The sequence below is a fragment of the Marmota flaviventris genome, chromosome 3, assembly GCF_047511675.1.
Source record: "Marmota flaviventris isolate mMarFla1 chromosome 3, mMarFla1.hap1, whole genome shotgun sequence".
Lineage (NCBI taxonomy): Eukaryota > Metazoa > Chordata > Mammalia > Rodentia > Sciuridae > Marmota > Marmota flaviventris.
Window position 1 is genome coordinate 3816956 of NC_092500.1, and position 17668 is coordinate 3834623.

The following is a 17668-nucleotide window of genomic DNA, read 5'->3' on the forward strand; positions in this document are numbered from 1 at the left end:
GCCCTCAGGGCCCTGGTGGCACATGGACCTGGGCCGTACCCCAAGTTCCCACACCTGCATCTCCCTGGGCCGGGCGCGGCCTCCTCTGCGTTGGCGCTGGCCTGCTATTGGCCCGGCTCACCCTCCCCTTCACCCCCAGTCCTGCTCTAATGCACAGAGCGCCAGGCCCCACTCGATGCCAGAAAGCAGCCCACATAATTTTTAAAGCACAAGAACGGGCCATGAGAGAAGCCCAGGGTCCTGCTGTGACTGAGGGCCCAGGTCAGTGTGAGCTGGGACTCCCCTGGCACTGTGCTGAGGTCCCCAGCAGCGGCCCAGCCACCACCTCCAACCCCAGTAGAGGAGCCCATCAAGCAGACGCGATGGACAACATGGGCAGCAACTGGCAGTGAGCCCGCAGCCTGTGACGCGCTGAGCCCATGAGGCGCTGGGCAGTGACCCCCTCCCCAGAGCCGTGCCACGGGAGCTGCAGGTCCCAGTTTCTGGAGGGAAGCTGAGGGGGTATGGCTTTCCAGAATCTCCCAGAAAAGACATCAGGCTCCAGCCATTGGCTGCCCATGGTGCCCCGGCTGGGCCTGGGCCTAAGCCCTGCTTGGGAAGGACCAGCCGGTACAGGAGACGGTTAAAATTCTGCATCCTTTTTGCATCCGCCTCCAGAGGAAGCTCTGCTTTTTTTTTTTTCCCCCCCAAGCAGGAGGAGGGGGAAAAGCTGAGAGCAGCAATTTGCAGGCCTTGGGATGTTTTTCTCCTTGACAGACCCGGCCCCGCCTGCCTCCCTGGGCCCTTCCTCCACTGCTGTGCGGCTGGACCTGCGGCCACAGCTCCGCGTCTGCTGCTCCTGCTGGGGCCGAGCTCATGCCTCCCCCCCACGGAGCCCAGGCCAGGCCCGGCGGCAGGAGGCCGGCTGGGGCAGGCAGGCGGGCAAGGCTGCCTGGCACTGCCCTCCTTTGTGCCTGCCTCCTCCGCCAGCCTGCCCTCCCCCCACGAGGCCTGCTCCCCGCACCCTGCCTGCTGCCCGCCAAGCACCCACCCTGTGCCCACCGGGGTGCCCTCACCTTATGGGCCCCTGGCCCCCGGCCTCGGGTCCTGCTCATGCCCAGGGCGCCCGGCCACGTCCTCCACGGCTCTGCCGCTCGCCCCACCCTGCTGCCCGCGCTCGGAGGCGAGCCTGGCATGGTGCCAGGCTGCCTGGGAGCCCAGCCCGGGCAGGGCGAACTTTCCGGCGAGGGTGTGCATGGGGGACTGCGGGGGCGAGGCTGGTGCCAGGGGAGGGAGCGGGCCCCAGGTGCCCGGCGGCCGCCCCCCAGCCCCCAGCCGGCCTGTGGGGGCCCCGCCTCCCCGTCTCCCGAGTCCCATAAAGGCGCAGACAACACGAGCGGTTCAGTCAAAACAGTCATGTGCAGGAGCCGGCAAACAAACAAAAGCCCTTATTTATTTATTTAGTTCACACACCCAGATAAGGAGGCGCCTTTTGTGCACATAATTTCACACACATCAGAAAGGAGGAGATGCGGATGCTCCCCATAGCCCCAGTGCCCCGGACAGCCGGCCTGGCCTCATGAATAATCCCATGGCCCAGCCTGGGCATTTCCATATTTAAATTGGGCAGCAGCCTATGATTAATTAAGAAGGAAAAGGCAAAAAGGAAAAAAGCAGTGGGGGTGGGGCGCTGGACACTCTGGCCAGTGCGACATGCCAAGGTGCCTGCTGCAACTTAACTCCTCCAGTGCCAGGCCCAAGGCGGCGGCCGTGGCACAGACAGCTCAGGGGGACGCTGACCGACGGTGCCCTCTTCGGGCTCCAGCCTTGGGTGCATGCCCTGGCCCACCCTCCCATATCAAAGGCTACCCCAGCTCCAAATGCTGCTCTTGGAAAATTCTCTCATTTTCTTATTCAGAGCAGCTCGCCACACCCAGGCCAAAATGTGTGCTGTGGCCCAAACCCCTGCGGCGGGACACTTCCAGCTGCTCAGCCTCCGCCTTTGCCATGCACACCTGCCCTCTGTGAGCAAGCTGCAGGTCCCCTCCTCCTATGGCCATCTCACGGCCCCTCTGTCCTGAGAGCAGCAGGCCTGTCCTGCCAGTGTGGCAGGAGGAGCTGCCGCCTGTCTGGAGAGAACCAAGGGCTACTGGATAAGTGAGAGAGGAAAGGCCGTGTCCCTGGAGGGAGCAGGCGGTTCCATGCAGCCCTGGGCTTGGAGTCTAGCCACCACCAAGGTCCAGCCCTGTCCTTGCCAGGGTGCAGCCTCGGGCAAGTTTTCTAGGCTCTCTGGGCCTCAGTTGACCCACCTATAAAAACAGGAAGGGCAGTGGTGCTCACGGTCCTGCCTCATGATGTTGGGGAGCAAGAGCAGCTCCTGGCTGGACAGAGCCTGTCCAAGGTCCTAGATCCTTTGCCTGGTGATGGGCAGAAGTGGGGACCAGTCAGGCTTCTAACTGGAAGCTCCCCAGCCCCAGAACAAGTCCAGATTGATCCAGGACATTGAGCCCTGCACCTGGTGAGGCCCAAGGACAGTGGTCAGCAGTTTGTTTAGAAATCAGCCTGAATCTTTGTGGCCATGCTGGGGGTGGGAAGGTGTCCATCTTCCCTTGGGTGTGTGCAGTGTTGTGTGGGAGGGGAGGGCTCTGGGCAGGGTCTGTTGCCAGCAAGGGCCTCCCAGGGGTCCTCTGGAGTCTTGTAACATCTCATCCCCATTTTGCAGATGGGAAAACCTAAGTACAGAGAGGTCAGCAGTATGCCAAAGAGCACCCCAGGTGGTGGCATCAGGATTTGAGCTCAGAATGGCCCAGCTCCACATGCAGGAGCTTTTAACCACCACACTGTGCACTGCCTGGCCCCTGTCTAGGTGTGACTTCATGTTAGAGAAAGATTCTTTCCAGAGGGACAGCTAAGCGCTCTAACAACAGACCATCCAGCCTCCCCCCAGACTGCCCCACAGATCCAGAGCGTGCGGTGCACCTGCAGGGAAGGACACAGGGGCAAGGTGGAAGGTCAGAGCAGAAGAGCTCTCCAGTAGCTGTGTGTCTTTGGGAAAATGAATACCCCTTTCTGAGGCTGTTTCTCCAGCTTTACAACCACAGATGTGATTCCAGACACTTCTCAGCTGCCCATCAGTGAGTGCCTAGGCCTGTGCCCCAGGACTCTCGGGGACCATTGACATCTCGGCACCTCTGCCCTCCTGTCATGGGACAGTCCCAGTCACACCTACTTTTCTGCCAACCACAAGGTTTCACGGGTTCTCTGTAGAAGCAAGTCTCCTCCTTGGACAAGCTGCGGCTCCTCTGAGAGCTTCAGCTTTTGACCTGAGAGATGAGAAAACTAACCTTATAGGCCACGGGGCCTGGGGAGGAGGAGAAGGAAGCCTAGGCCAGCAGCACCAACATGCAGAGGTCCTGCCCAGGCAGCAGCTCCCTCCTCCCTCCCTTCTCCTGTCACTGAGCTGGGGCAGTCTTCAAGCGGGGGCCCCTCCAGGTGAAGACCCTCCACCCCAGGTGGGAAAGGAGGGTGGGCATCTGTTGGAGGACCCTGGGCCTGGCCCGTGAGCAGGGCTGAGGTCTCCATTTCCCTCACCCTTCAGGGGGTGACCTCATAACCACGCGGATCCTGAAAAGCACAAGACCTTTCCCAGCTGTGGTCAGAGGACGAGTGAGAAGCGGCAGCTGGCTCGAGGATGGAGCGGGGGGGGCCGAAAGCCGAGGAATGCAGGCGGCACCGAACCAGGAGAAGCAGGGCAACGGATCCCACCTGGAACCTCAGGAGGGAGCGGGCCCTGCCGGCCCCTTGATCTGAGCCCAGAGAGACCGCGTCAGACTCTGACCTCCCTAACTAATAAGTAATTAACACACACACACTCAGAGCTCAGCTCAGAGGTGCAGCTCAGTGGGATAGAGCACACTTAGCATCAGAAAAGGCCCGGGCTCCATCCCCAGCACCATATTGAAAAAGAAAAGGAGAAATTTGCGTCGCCCAAGCTGGTACATCAACAGCAGGTTGCCATGGCAGCCCAGGACTCCAGTGGGCCTTCCCTCCCCCCAACCTGCCCAGATGTCTCAGCAGGAGGAGCATGGTGCACGGACTCAGCCCTCCACACAGCCCCTGGCTCACAGGGCTCATCTGCATGGGGGGCACTGGGGGAGGCCTGGAGTCTATGTGGGGCCAGCACCCCTCATCCCTGTCCTGAGGAGCCTTTGCCAGGTGGGCAGACCCTCCACAGAGTTCTCACCCCCTTGCCCACGTCCTTGTCCTCTTCATTTACTGAGGGCAGCCCGTGAGTGGGCACCATGCCAAGTGCTATCTCATTCCAGCGCCAGCCTGACAGGCTTGGTGGTCCAGGCAGCCCATCTTGCTGCTCATGGACTCTCAATCCTGTCTATGGTCTGGCAGGACACACGGCTAATCTGCATAGCGATCACTCACGTGTCCTCCTTACAGTAAGGGCAGCAGAATCTCCTGTGGTCCACACGGAGGTCCCGGGCCAGGGCTGCTATTCGGGGAGCCCAGGTCCTCATCCACAAAGAGGCCGGTTACAGATGCCAGGGCTGCAGCCCTAGAACTGCATAGGAGAGTCAAGACCGAAGTCCTTGGGCAAAATGGGATTCCACTGACAAGTCTAAGAAACTTCTGGAACTAAAAGTTCTCCCATACCCAGAAGCAGCAGCAGCACCAAAGCATGGTTTTTCTCCCTTAGGAAACAAATGCGCACACATGTCCTTCCAGTGCTGTTTCTAGAAGGGAAAACTGAAAATGCTCGGGAGGAATCTGTGCGTGTAATGAGGGGTTGGTTGAGGAAAGCCTCCAGGGGAACGCGAGCAGGTGTTGGAGTCAATTGGGGAACAGGATCTTCCAAGGAAAGCAAAGGTCTGTGCTCAACAGTTAGAGAACTAGCAGAAGGTCAACCACACACAACAAGACGCTCAGACGCTGACGTTGAAACACTATCACTATGTGCTCCTGGACACGGCCGAGGTTCCCAGGGCTGGCCCAGCATGGTTTCAAAGGTGATTGACAGATGGTTTTCTAAAAAAAGAAAAAAAAGAAAGAAAGAAAAAGAAAAGGAAAAACGGAAAGAAAGATGGTTTTCTTTTTTTGTGAGGATTCAGAATGTCCCAGGTTACATGGGGCCTCCACGATGGAACCACAAGCAGGAGAGGACCATCAGGGCTCCTCCAGGAGCCATGAGGACGCCCGCAGGTCTCCCTGGCCTCAGCACTTGGCTTGAACAGGTGCAGGGGGCAGGCTGGCTTCGGGCTTTTCACCTACGCTGCCACCCAGGGCCCCAGGCCGAGGAGGGCCTGAGCGCAGCTCACTGCTGTCTGCCATCATCTCGACCCGCTTGTCATTTTTGAACAAGGCCACACATTTTCATCTTACACTGGGCCCTGCAAAGTCTGCAGGCGGCCTGGGGAGACTGCAGGCCTCTGTGCCTGGGTCTTGCTCTTCAGTCTCCTGGATGCAGTGGCCCACTTTTTGCAGTAGCTTTGTTTATCACTTCAGTGATTCCTTTTCTTCTCATATTTTATCCGGGTTTTCAGATATTGGCAGCCGGAGGGGTTTAAACCCAGAAAACCAAAGCACATGTCTGTTGTCCTCAAGGACAGAGGCCGGCTTGTTAGGAGGTGGGTGGGGTCACCCACATGGCCTTGGCATTGCTGAATGGCGGTGGGCAGAAAGGGGAAACAGGGCTCTGGTTTTCTAAAAGCATGCATCCATCACTAGCGATTCTTTTCCTGAAGACTGAAATCAGTACCTCACCAAGTTCTCAGGACATTCTTACAATATTATGGTTTCTCCAGCAAAACCAGATGCCTCAGACACAGAGCCACTGCGTGGGGACCTGTCTCCCTTCTGGTCCTCCCAGTTAGGGCTCATGGATACCTGGGAGGTTTCACCTACAATTTCTGCAACAATACTGTCAGCGAGGTAAGGAGCTGCCAGTCTCTGGTGGCATTCAACAGACTGTCCCGGCTGCTTTCATTACAGGGGACATTCAGCAGCTTCTCACAGCAGGGACCTGCCTCTCAGGCCTGGCAAGGGCTGTAGGCACAGGGGAGGGGCTCAGAGAGGCTGCTAGGAAAAGAACATAAACATGAGAAGGAAAAGGAAAGCAAACGAGAGTTGACTTGAGATGCAAGAGAGAAATTCCTGAGCTGCCCCAGAGACAGGTGACCTGTGACAGGAGCCGGAAGCCTGGGCCACTGGTCCTCAGGAACATAGCAGTCACTAATGACTCCTGAAGACCTGCTGTGTGAGTCGGAACTATTAAGCCCATTTAAAAAAAAATTATAGTTGTAGATGGACAGAATGCCTTTCTTTTATTTGTTTATTTTTATGTGGTGCTGAGGATCAAACCCAGTGCCTCACATGAGCTAGGCAAGCGCTCTAACCCTGAGCTATAGCCCTAGCCCCTATTAAGCCCATTTTATAGGCGAGGAAACTGAGGCTCAGAGAGGCGAGGTGATGCTTGATATGGGGCAGGCCCATCTCTCTGCAGGGCCATGGTACTTGCCACCCATTGGGGCTCACCATCTGGGACCCCAAACAACTTCAAGTTCAGGCTCATTTTCTGCATCCTGTCTTTCCTTCATTACACACTGATCCCTGTAGGCACTGCCTCAGTGGATATGGAAGCTGCTCCAGAGGACTTGGGGCCAGAGAAGGGAAGGTATCTCATTTTAACTTCAAATCTCCTGAAATAAATAAATCCGGCCTCTGAGAAGCAAGTACGCATGGGTTACCTGACAGCTCAACTTCCCTGTGGTATTGGGTGATGAAGTACACACCCTCCCTCTGGCTCCCCAGATGCCTGGGGCTTTCCTCTCTAGGCCTTGGCTGGGGCTGGGGTCACTAGGAAGCCTGCTTTTAACATGAACCACCTCCCCCATACACGGGGCTTGCAACCTGGGGGCAGGAGCAGGGTCAATCCAAGCATGTGTTTCCTGGTCCTGCAGTGCTTTCAGATTTTGGCCATCCCATGTACAAATCTGGATATCCATCTGAAGTTGGTGCTCTGGCAGCCCAAGGGCTCTGCCCTCTCTGAGCTACACCTCTCTGAGCTGCGTGGCCTTCCCTTAGGGCAGGCCCATGGCTCCCTTCCCATGCAGGCTCCCCTTGAGCCCCCTGGCTTCTCCCCGTTTGAGAACTTACAGGAGAATCTGGGGCACTGTGAGCGACCCACTGGGACCCCAGGGCCAGGTACCTTTACTCTTGCCTGGGAGCTCCCCCACGGGTCCTGCAGCTTCTCACCAAGGACGCTAGGGTCCCAGAAAGCGAAGATTACTGATGGCCTCTGGAAGGCTGGGGACCGGGTCAACAACCAGGTGGACTTCGAAGGGTTACAGGCACCTGGTTAAACTCAGAGGCTCCCTGGGCTACAGGCCTGGGACAGGAACAGAGATCTAGGAGCTTTTAGGGGTTTGCCACTGCTCACAGTGGGGTGCCTTTTTATCCCATGGGTGCCCCCCAGGGACCATGCCACTCCCATGGGCAGGCATCTTGTCTCAGCAAGCTGAGGAAGATGGGTGAAATGAAGCCAGCTGGAGGGTGGGCTGGGTCTGGGCAGGTTGGCAGGGGCTGGAGGGAGACAGCAGTGCCCCACACCTTTCCCGAGGGCCAGACCCTGCAGGCCAGGGCTCTTTCTTCTAGTCCCTGTGCACAGCTGCTGTGTGTGCCCAGCACCCACCATGGCCACTTGGCATTGTGGCTGCCCCAAGCAGTGCAGACAGAATGCTGGCAGCCCCAGGCTCTACTATCAGGGTCGCCCAGGGTAGGGCAGGGTGTCACCAGGCTGTGGGGGCAGAGCAGGCGCAATGTTCACCAGGGCCCGCGTTCCTGTTGCAACGTGAGGAGGCAGCTGGACGGCCAGTTCATGGAGGGGCCTCACCCCAGGCAGGCCCTGGCTGTTCACGCAGTGTCTGGCAGCCGGGGCTGGGCGGGTTAACACCTGGGCGCTTGTGGCACCGGTGCCCACTCCTTCCTCCCTGCAGCCAAAGCAGGGCCATGTGCAGGAAAGCAGCGAGAGGCCGCCGGCGTGATCTTTCCCCTTTAAGAGCCCTGGCGGCGCACCCGCGCCTGCCCTGCCGCGGGGAGCAAAATGTCGGGAGGAGTCCCTGCCCCATCCGCAGCCTTTGTTCGCTAAGGCCAGGGGCGCCCACGGCGGGGCTGCGCGCCCCGCGTCCCCAAGCGCCCCCGGGACGCCCCCTCCCGCTGCCGCCGCGGCCCAGCCGGCTAGTGCCAGGGCGAGCGCTTACCAGGTGGTCCCAGAGGCCCCGCGGCGCGGGCACTCGCGGTCAAGTTCAGGTCCGGCCCCGCAGACCGTCCCGGGTCCCGGCGCGCAGCCCCAGCCGAGTGCAGACGCGGTCGCCGCCGCGGCCGGCCGGGACGCTGCTGTCACCCTGGCCTCGCCACCCCAACTTTGTGCACAGTCGCCGAGCTGGAAGTTTCCGGGCTTCGCGGACGCTGGGCTGGGTTTCAGCAGCGACGTCTGAGCTTGGCAACAAAGAGGGAGAGAGCAGGCCCCGGGAGAGGGAGGAAGAGGACTGCCGGGAGAGCAGCCCACTGAGAAAGCCCAGGACTTGAAATTCCACCCACACGGGCTTTTGGTTTTGTGTTTTTCTTAGGAGGTAAACAAGAATGTCCTGCAGCGGGTGGGATGGCCCTTCCCAAAGCTCTGGTCACTCTCCAGGGTGGCCTCGCAGGCATCTGGCACTTGAGAGCCCACTCCCACGGGTCTAGGAGTGAGGGTGGGTGTAAGTACTCCCTAACAGCAGGTGACACCACATCCACCTGCAGAGTGGGAGGGTGGTGGCTGTCTCCTGCCCTCCAGTGCCAGGTCAGCCTGTGGTCCAGAACAGGAAGGAGGGATTCCATGCTGGGTCCTGTGCCCAGACCCATTCAGCCCCCTCCAAAAGGTGTGGTGTCCCTGTTCCCAACCTCCAAGGAAGATATTTGATGGGTGAGGCTGGAAGGATTCCCTGGCCTCGTCCTGAGCTGCAGCTCCTCAGTTGGTCTCTGCCACTTACTGTCCTCTTCTCTCTGCCTGGCTTTGAACTCCTCCAGGGCAGGGTCCTGGGGACACATCCTGGGTAGGGGCAGCAGGTGAGTAGCCCCAGGCCTGAAAATACACAAAGTAGCTGAGCCCATGCCCCAGAGACTGCCAAGGCCCTGCAGGCCATGGACCAGGTGCTGAGGGGCATGGGCCTCCAGCTGCCCGCTGGCTTGGGGCACTCCTGCACCTCGCTGGCTATGTTTACCATTTATCCTCCCACCCCCGACTCATTTATGCGGAAAACAGTCCCAGGCCTGCTCCTCCAGAGCACTATTTCAGGTTGGGAGCACAGGGCTTCTGCCTGCTTGTTTTTTAAAGAAAAATGGAGGGGGCTATGGAGGCCTAAGTGGGGGTCGAGAGGGAAGACCATGCTGTCTCTTCCCCCATAGAAGTGGTTTGTGGCTCAAGGAGCTGCAGCCCTGCTCCCTTAGATGGGGATCCCCTTCTAATGACGGCCCAAGCTCAGTTCTTTCTGGATTCTGTCCTGGACTTCTACAAGTGATTCGTGGAAGAGGCCTTGCTGCCCATCCACCTGGAAACTTTCGAGACTTCTGGCCCTGAGAACACAGGTTGTGGAGATGCCAGGAGGTGCCAGGGCTGGCTGGGACGGCCTGTGAGCTACCTCTGGGGGAAAATCCACCTGCCAACAGAGCCCAGGATCCTGTCCCAGGCACGGGGATGCGGCTGCTCTTGTCTTCATGGTGGTCAGCCCTGGCAAAGCCTGTCCCTATTCCTCCCCAGGCCTCAGGACGCCAGCCTCACTCACTCCAGGGCACAGCGACTGACATTCTACTGAGGCAGAACACCAGGTGGAGACATGGCAGAATTCCCTCCTCTCAACACAGCGCCTTGCTCAGGGCCTGGCCTTTCCCGGAGAGGGAAGCTGCCAGCTCTCTCCGCGGGCATACTTAACAGGGCACACTGTTTTATATTTTCGGTGCATCAGGAACATGGTGTCTCCCTGACGTCTGAACTCCTTTGCTTCCTGCCTCCTTGTCACTGGTGTACTTTGTCTCAAAGGGGAATGCCACCCTAGTTCTATTGGAAAACATCACTATCTAGTCCCAGGCTGGCTGCCTGACCGTGGGGCCCTCTTCTTTGTACAGGGCCACACCACACCTGCGGAAGGGTCCAGTACTCAATGCTCAGCTATAACCGGCTCATAATTCTGGGTCATTTTTGAGTACAGGGCCTGCATTTTCATCTTGCTCCGGCCCTGCTAATCCTGACTTTGGCTGCTGGTTAATAATGCTGCAGAGTGAGAAGGTAAATGTCTATGATTTGTAAGTATGTTTAAACTAAGTTCTGCTTACAGAAATAGTTCCACATTCTAGGTAAATGAGGTAAAAACATTTCTGTTGAAGATTACTGTGTTCAGGGAAAATGTCCCTCTTTCAGGGAGGAAGATGTGAGGAAAACAGTGCAATCCACATGGGTGCATTGGTGCATGCCTGTCGTCCCAGCAACTCCAGAGGCTGAGAAGGGAGGATTGCAGCAACTTAGTGAGACTGTCTCAAAGTAAAATAAAAAGGACTGGGGGTATAGCTCAGTGGTGGAGCACTTGCATAGCATGTGTGAGGTGCTGGGAAAAAAATCCTCAGCACTGGAGGGGGAAAAAGAAAAAAAAAAGGAAGAAAGAAAAAGAAAAACAGTGTAATCCTGAGGCTTGGAGGATGGAATGTTCTGCTTTGCCCTGGCTCCACCAAGAAACACCCGCGCACCATCCCACAGGCAGGGTGTTCAGAGCAGTAGATCTGTGCATACCACGCACTCGGCAAAGGCCAGTGTCCTTGACTGTCTTTTGACATGAGGGCTTAGACAGTTTCACTACTTTTACCCTGAATGTATTTACCTCTTATCATTATAAAAGTAACACACACTGCTATAGAATGTTTGGAAAAAGAAAAAGAAAGGAGAAGTTTCCACCATGTCCTTTACTCCAAAGCCTGCAGACAGTGAGGCCAGTGCGCTTCTGTACAGTCCTAGAAATATAGGGAGGTTGACCAAGGACCACAGGGGAGCAAGGCCCCGCCTGCTGTGTGCTGCCCAGCACGGTGGCTGCAGATGACCTCTGTGCACTGTATGTTCCAGAAAGCTGCAAAAAAGGGGTTTGTTTTCATCATAAAGACATGACAAATGTTTGAGGCGATAAACATGCTTAATTTGAATTAAATACTATACTATGTATACATTATAGAAATAGCATATGGTGCTCCATAAATATGTACAATTTTTATCTATCAGTTAAAAATAAATTTAACCTTAAAAAATAAATTTAAATTCAAATTAAACTCAATTATACTGCATTTAAAAATTTCTTTTTTATCCCAACTTTTTTTTCCTAAAGACTTTTTTTTAGTTGTTGGTAGACCTTTATTTATTTTTATGCGGTGCTGAGAATCAAACTCAGTGCCTCACACATGCCAGGCAAGTGTGGTACCCCTGAGACCCAGCCCCAACCCCCAACTGGTATTTTTTTTTAAATTTTTTCTTTTTGTGGTAGGTAGACCAATACCTTTATTTTATTTGTTTTTATGTGGTACCAGGGATCGAACCCAGTGCCTCATGTATGCTAGGCAAGCACTCTGCCACTGAGCCACAACCCTGGCCCCCAATTTTTTTTTTTTGAATTTTTTAACATTTATTTTTTAGTTTTTTGGCGGGCACAACATCTTTGTTTGTATGTGGTGCTGAGGATCGAACCCGGGTCGCACGCATGCCAGGCGAGCGTGCTACTGCTTGAGCCACATCCCCAGCCCCCACAGTTTGTTTTTAAATGGAAACATGAGTGAGGCCTCGCAGAAGACTGGGCAGGGCTAGCAACCCCCAAGCTGTGCAGTGACCCCAGCCAACAGCACGCCAGCGGACCCCACGCCAGTGCAGCCTCCACACACAGGCGTAAATTCAGTGTGTGTGGCCGCCCATTCTCCAGGACTGTACACTGTGACATCTGCAATATGAAAGTGCCAGTGATAGATTCTCCACCACGTTGTGTCCTTGACCTTCTGTGCCTCAGCACCCCCATGTGGGACTTGGTTAAAAAAATATATTTTAATATATTTAGGCTATTATTTTAATCTCCAAGGTGGTTGCAGAATGTGCTGTCAGTCAGGGAAGAGATGAAACCACCACAGGCAGGCCTCCCTCCAGCACCTTTGTGATCCCAAGTGGCAAGAGATGCAGGGGTGGGGGACACAGGCAGGGGCCTGTTCCCAGAGAAGTGCACCATGACCACGAAGCTCAGCCAGGACAGTGGGTCTGCTGAACGCACAAGAACCAGGAGCAGAGTCAGACATAGAAAAACCACAGCCTGAACCCCCGCCCCACACTGCAGCTTCTGGGAACTTAAGTTGAAGACAACAGAAATCCTGATATAGGTCAAGTCCTGCCCAGGGTGGTTCTGGGCAAGCCACTTCTCATCTCTGATCCTCAGTTTCCTCAAATATGGCGGGACAGGTGGTGGCAAACAATAACCCAGGGCCACGGACAGGAGGCAGTGACAGTGTGCAGGGGCCGGCACAGCGTGGGTCTGTCCATCCCTACCAGCCCTCAAGGAGAGTGGCTGGCACAGGGGCCAAGATAACCGAGCTCTGAGCCCCACGTACAGGGTAGCACGAGAGGACAGGCATGCAGGGCCCAGCACCAACAGGAAGGTCTGGCCCCAGCAATGCTCCTCCAGGCCACCCTTCCCCTCCAAGCATCAGCAGCTCAGCAGTCCCCAGAGGGCATGTCAGCCCTCCAGAGTGAGCCAGCACTGAGCCAGCTAGAGGAGAGGTGGGAGCCGCCCTCAGGCCCTCTTCCCTGCTGAGGCCTTGCCAGGCACCTCCCTTCGCTGGAACCGGGTGTCTTTCGTGTTCTGTTCAGGAGCCCAGTCCACATTTCCAACCTGCTACAGCTGGAAAAAAAGAAATATGCTTGGTTTTACTTAATTTGTTCATAACAAGAAAAGTGTTCATTAAGGAAAATTGGAAATACAGAAAGGCACAAAAAAGAAAACAAAAATTACCCATGAGGTAATTACTGGGTATATTTTGCTAAAAGTCCTTTTGGTATATTTTCCAAATTGTGTGTGTGTGTGTGTGTGTGTGTGTACACTCTCATGTGTATACACACACACTTATATAATTAGACCACACCATAGCTTACAAATGTATACATGTGATTAAGGAGCAGTTAGACCATACTATATTTTAGAATCATTCTGTTTGATACATTGTGAGCATTTTGTGTCATTAAATATTCTCTACTAGATTTGAAAAGTAAAAGCTAAATATCAATTTTTAAAATCAGTTTTACTGAGGTATAATTCCAAATAGCAAGACCCTTTTAGCTTGCATCATGTATTTTTTTTTTTTAGGTGGTGGTGGGGCTGGGTGGAACCCAGGGCTTCCTGCATGCTAGGCAAGGGCTGAACTGCTGCAACACATCCCCAGCTCCCAGGGATGACTTCTGACAATTTTATATACAACTGTGTGGCCACCATCTCTATCAAGAAAGGACACACATACCCCACATAATGTCCTCGAGTACCCCCTTGCTCCTCCCCAGGCCCCAGGCCACCTGAGTCCTGTCCTTGCTGAGTAGTTGAACCTTCATTTAACTTAACTAACTGGAGAGTGGAACAGGAACACTTGCTTGGCACACTTCCTTGGTGTCTTCTGTCTACCCAGAGCTTGGTCCTTTTATTGCTTTATGACAGTCCACTGCAGCCTGCTGAAGCTTATATATTTAGCGATGGACAACTGTTTCTGATTTTTAGTTTATTTTTGGTTGTTATGAATAGAACTTTTGAGAATGCCAATTACTTTTCAAATTTTTCTAATGAGCAGGGTTGCTGACATGTTGGGGATACTCGCTTGTGTGGCCTTGGCCTGTCTCTCCTCCTTGGAGCACTCAGAGATGGGGAAATGGCAAAACTGATCCAGGGGCCTGCCAGAGGTCACACAGCTGGTCAGGGATAGGCCAGGAGTAAAACCCAGCCTCAAAAACCCATCATCTTCTGAACAACGTACTATCAGAATTTTCCCAGGAGGAAAGGTTTCTCCAAAGAAACTCGACTGTGGACTGAGGCAACCTGTGTTAATGAGGCTGGCTTTGGTCTGGTCTCTCTGCCAACTCTGGGAGCATGCAAATATCTCTGGTTTTACACACACCCAGACACCCATGGCGACCTATGAGATGATTTAGTCCATGTTCTTCCAAATGGCCCTCAGAGCCAGGATCCACAAGGAATTCCCCTTTATGGTTTCTGCACATCCTCGCCCCTAGACAAGAGGTCCAGGCTGGACTTCCACAAAACTCTCAGCAGACTTGGCCCAAGGATGTCTGGGCCATCAAATCTCCCCTCAAGGGCACAGATGGCTGCTGAGGACATTCAAGAAGATACCCCTATGGAGGCTGCTTCCATAGAGGTGCCACAGCTGATCTGGGGATAGAAGTTCCCAGCAGAAGACAAGGGACAAGGAGGTGCTTGTCAGAGTACAGGGATCCTGGGGCTGTATAGAGGGCTCCCAGGCCATTCTACAAATTTCTAGAGTTCAGAAATAGCTCAGCATTGAAACTGTAACTGAGTTTGATTTTGCCTGCTTATTAATTAGCTCCTAGTTGTCTGACAGGCCATTCCTAGTATCTTATTTAATCCTCAACAACAAAATATGGTCACCTCCATTTTACAAATGAGAAGACTGAGGCTCAAAGAAGTTAAAAAAAAAAAAAAAAAACTGGCCTGAAGCTACATAGCAGTGGATAGTGAGTCCCAGGATACCTATTTGTAGATGTGAGGCCTCAGCCTCCTCAGATTAGAGAAGTCTCTGCCTTTATGTAGTTAGCAGGCCCCAAAGAACACTCATTCGTTGGGAGCTAGTTCGTGTAGAACCCAGGACAACTCTCATGACTGTAGGGGACGTAAATGGTTCAGGCCTTCACTGAATCCCATCAGGTGCTGCCTTTCTGGGACCACATTCCAGGCCCACTTCACTGCTGAGCAGATCCACTCACACTTTCATTGCCCCCATGAAGAAGGTGGGTGTTGGCCCGAGTGTCAGGAGTCCTGGAGGAGACCTCTGTGTATAGGAGATTGAACAAGAAAGGAAGAGACCATTCTCTGGAAAACATGTGTTTTCTGTTTACAGAGGGGCCTGTCCAGTTCCCATGCTTTGTTCTTTAATATGGAGCCAAAAAAAAAAAAAAAAAAAAAATCAATGTGCAGCTTCCTCTCCAAGGGACATTTGAGGCTAGAAAATCCGAACTGCTGCAGACAGGCTGTGCTGGGCCCCAGGCCTGGGCCAGGCATCCCATGTGCTGTCTGCTGCCAATGTCCAGCATAGACAACCTGGAAAGCCAGTGAAATCTGAATGCCCCTTGGTGTATCCCAGGGAGAGGGGTGGGTACAGATGGGAGATGCAGTCTCAGGAGTACATGTGTGTATTGCGGATTTCTCTCATATATAGTTCTGTTCCTGAGTCACTGGCCCAGTAGGCTTGATCTCACAGTCCGCCATCTCAGGATCAGCTACTTCTTCATGTCTTCTCCTCAGACACCATACAAAGGAAACCCTTCTCTTCCTTTGAGCAGGAGGCAAAGTGTGCAGATGATCCTCAACTTAAAATGGTTCCACTTAAACCTTTTTTTTTTTTTGCAATGGTATTAAAGGGATAGGCATTCAGTAGGAGAGAAATTTGAGGCCTCTGCCTGTGTACGGCTAATTTCAGTGGTAGTACTTGAAATCTCAATCTCTCCAGTGCTGGTGATAATGTGGTAAGATATCCTTTCTCTGGGCAGGAGGGCCTCCCGGCTGGGGATGAAGTAGCAAAAGGCTACGGTAAGGTACAGCTGCAGGCAACTGTGCCCACTGAAAAGACTCTAGATGCCAGGTCGGCTCAATGGGTCCAAACCCAAACTCTGCCTTTTCTCCCTCTTGGTCTCGATCCCCTCACCTGTGGAAGGGGACCTTATGACGACAGTAGGTGACAGTGCTGGCATGGGGAACCCAGGACACGTTCATGGGTATGCCCAGGATTGCCTGGCACGTGGTTTTCAATAACCTCTGGGCCTTCGGCCTTCCCAGAGGCACGCGCCCTAACTCCAGCTCACACTGCTGGGGCTGAGTCACGGCAAAAGGGGTCTGCGTCGCTCCTCGACGCTGGGCCCACCGTGCTCCTGCCCAGGAAGGCGACGGCGGCGACCACGACTCGGGAGCGCCTTGCGGGTCACAGCCCCATCTCTCGCCCCTCCCCTCTCTCTGCCGCGGTCCCCAGTTCCTGGTATCCTGGAGGCGGGCGGGGACAGTCACGCAAGTGACCTGGCGAGGCACGCTAGCCACGCCGGGCCGCGTCGGGCCCGCGGAGCAGGCACGCCGCCCGCACTTCCGCCCCGCCCCGGAAGTCAGTGAGAGGAGCGACGCGCGGACGCAGCGCCGGGGAGGGGCGGGGCGTCGCGAGGCAGTGGGCGGGGCCTCTGCGCGGCCCGCTCCGGAAGCACGGGCGAGGGTGAGGCGGAGCGAGCGGACGCAATTCTGGAGCCCAGGGGCAGGGCCGGATCTCGGGGCGGGGCTTCTGGGCAGCGGTTTCAGACCTCCCCGGCCGCCAGTCGAGTCGCGGCCGAGTGGGCGTGGCCCGACCGGGCGGTGGCGCTTGGGGGCGGGGATTTGCTGGCTGGGGCGGGTCGTGGGCGGGTCCTCGGGCGGCTTGCTCAGAAAGCTCCGCGGAGGCACGGCGGGCCGTATCACTGGGGGCGGGTCATGGGTGGGGTTTTGCCGGCCGGGGCGGAGCCAGGGCGCGGGCCGGGTTGGGCTTGCGGGGTTCTGGCAGCCCGCGTTCGCGCCTCGGCCGGGCTCGACCCGAGCCCGGGGATGTCCTGTGCTAGCTGGCAAACCGGAGGTCTCATTTAATCTGGATTTTCACTTAAATTAGATATTTGTCTTGAAAAGCTTAACAACTTAAGACAACTGACAGTGGAGAATTTGCAAAAGCTAGATGAGCACCAAGTAAGAAAAGGACACGCTTTCCCGATGCTCACTAACCAAGGTTCCTCCGGAATCTTCTTTTTTGTAAATAATGTACATTTTTTTTAACACAATCAGATAACATTGTACATACACTTGTGGATCCCTTAAAAATAACTGAATTTTTTTTTTCTGCCTGCCTAACCACATATTACTGTAGATAATTTGGAAAATTGAAGAAAATTAACCTGATCATACAAGATTATCAGTGTTGACATTTTGGCGTCCTTTTTTATATGTATGTTTGAAACAAAAATGGGATCATACAGTAAATACTCCTTTGTAAAGCTGTCTTCGTACAGTCCTCTAAAGTGAAGGTCTTATGGAGTGTCCATCTACCAAGTTATATGTTATCATCCATAGCCCTGAGTTGGGTGGGGCCCATTTTATTAACTCATTTTATTGGATTTTTAGATTTTTTTTAGTTGTTGATAGACCTTTATTTTATTTACTTATATGAGGTGTTGAGAGTCAAACCCAGTGCCTCACATATGCTAGGCAAGCACTCTACAGCCGAACCACAACCTCAGCCCTGTTATTGAATATTGATGTTGCCAATTTCATCTCTCCCTTGCTTTCTTTCTCCTTTTGTGATGAATATCCTCACAACTAAATCATCATGC

The 17668-nt window shown here is 54.5% G+C and overlaps 2 long non-coding RNA genes across 2 annotated transcripts; one reads left to right on the top strand and one right to left on the bottom strand.

Moving 5' to 3' along the window:
- Positions 1-1393: 1393 nt before the first annotated feature.
- Positions 1394-8325, bottom strand: LOC139705139 (uncharacterized). The gene is made up of 2 exons (XR_011706993.1): positions 8247-8325; positions 1394-5016 (listed from the first exon to the last, which is right to left on the bottom strand). It is a non-coding gene; the product is annotated as an uncharacterized lncRNA (long non-coding RNA).
- A 29-nt stretch (positions 8326-8354) lies between these two features.
- LOC139705138 (uncharacterized) lies at positions 8355-11265 on the top strand. The gene is made up of 3 exons (XR_011706992.1): positions 8355-8618; positions 10233-10309; positions 10442-11265. It is a non-coding gene; the product is annotated as an uncharacterized lncRNA (long non-coding RNA).
- Positions 11266-17668: the final 6403 nt, after the last annotated feature.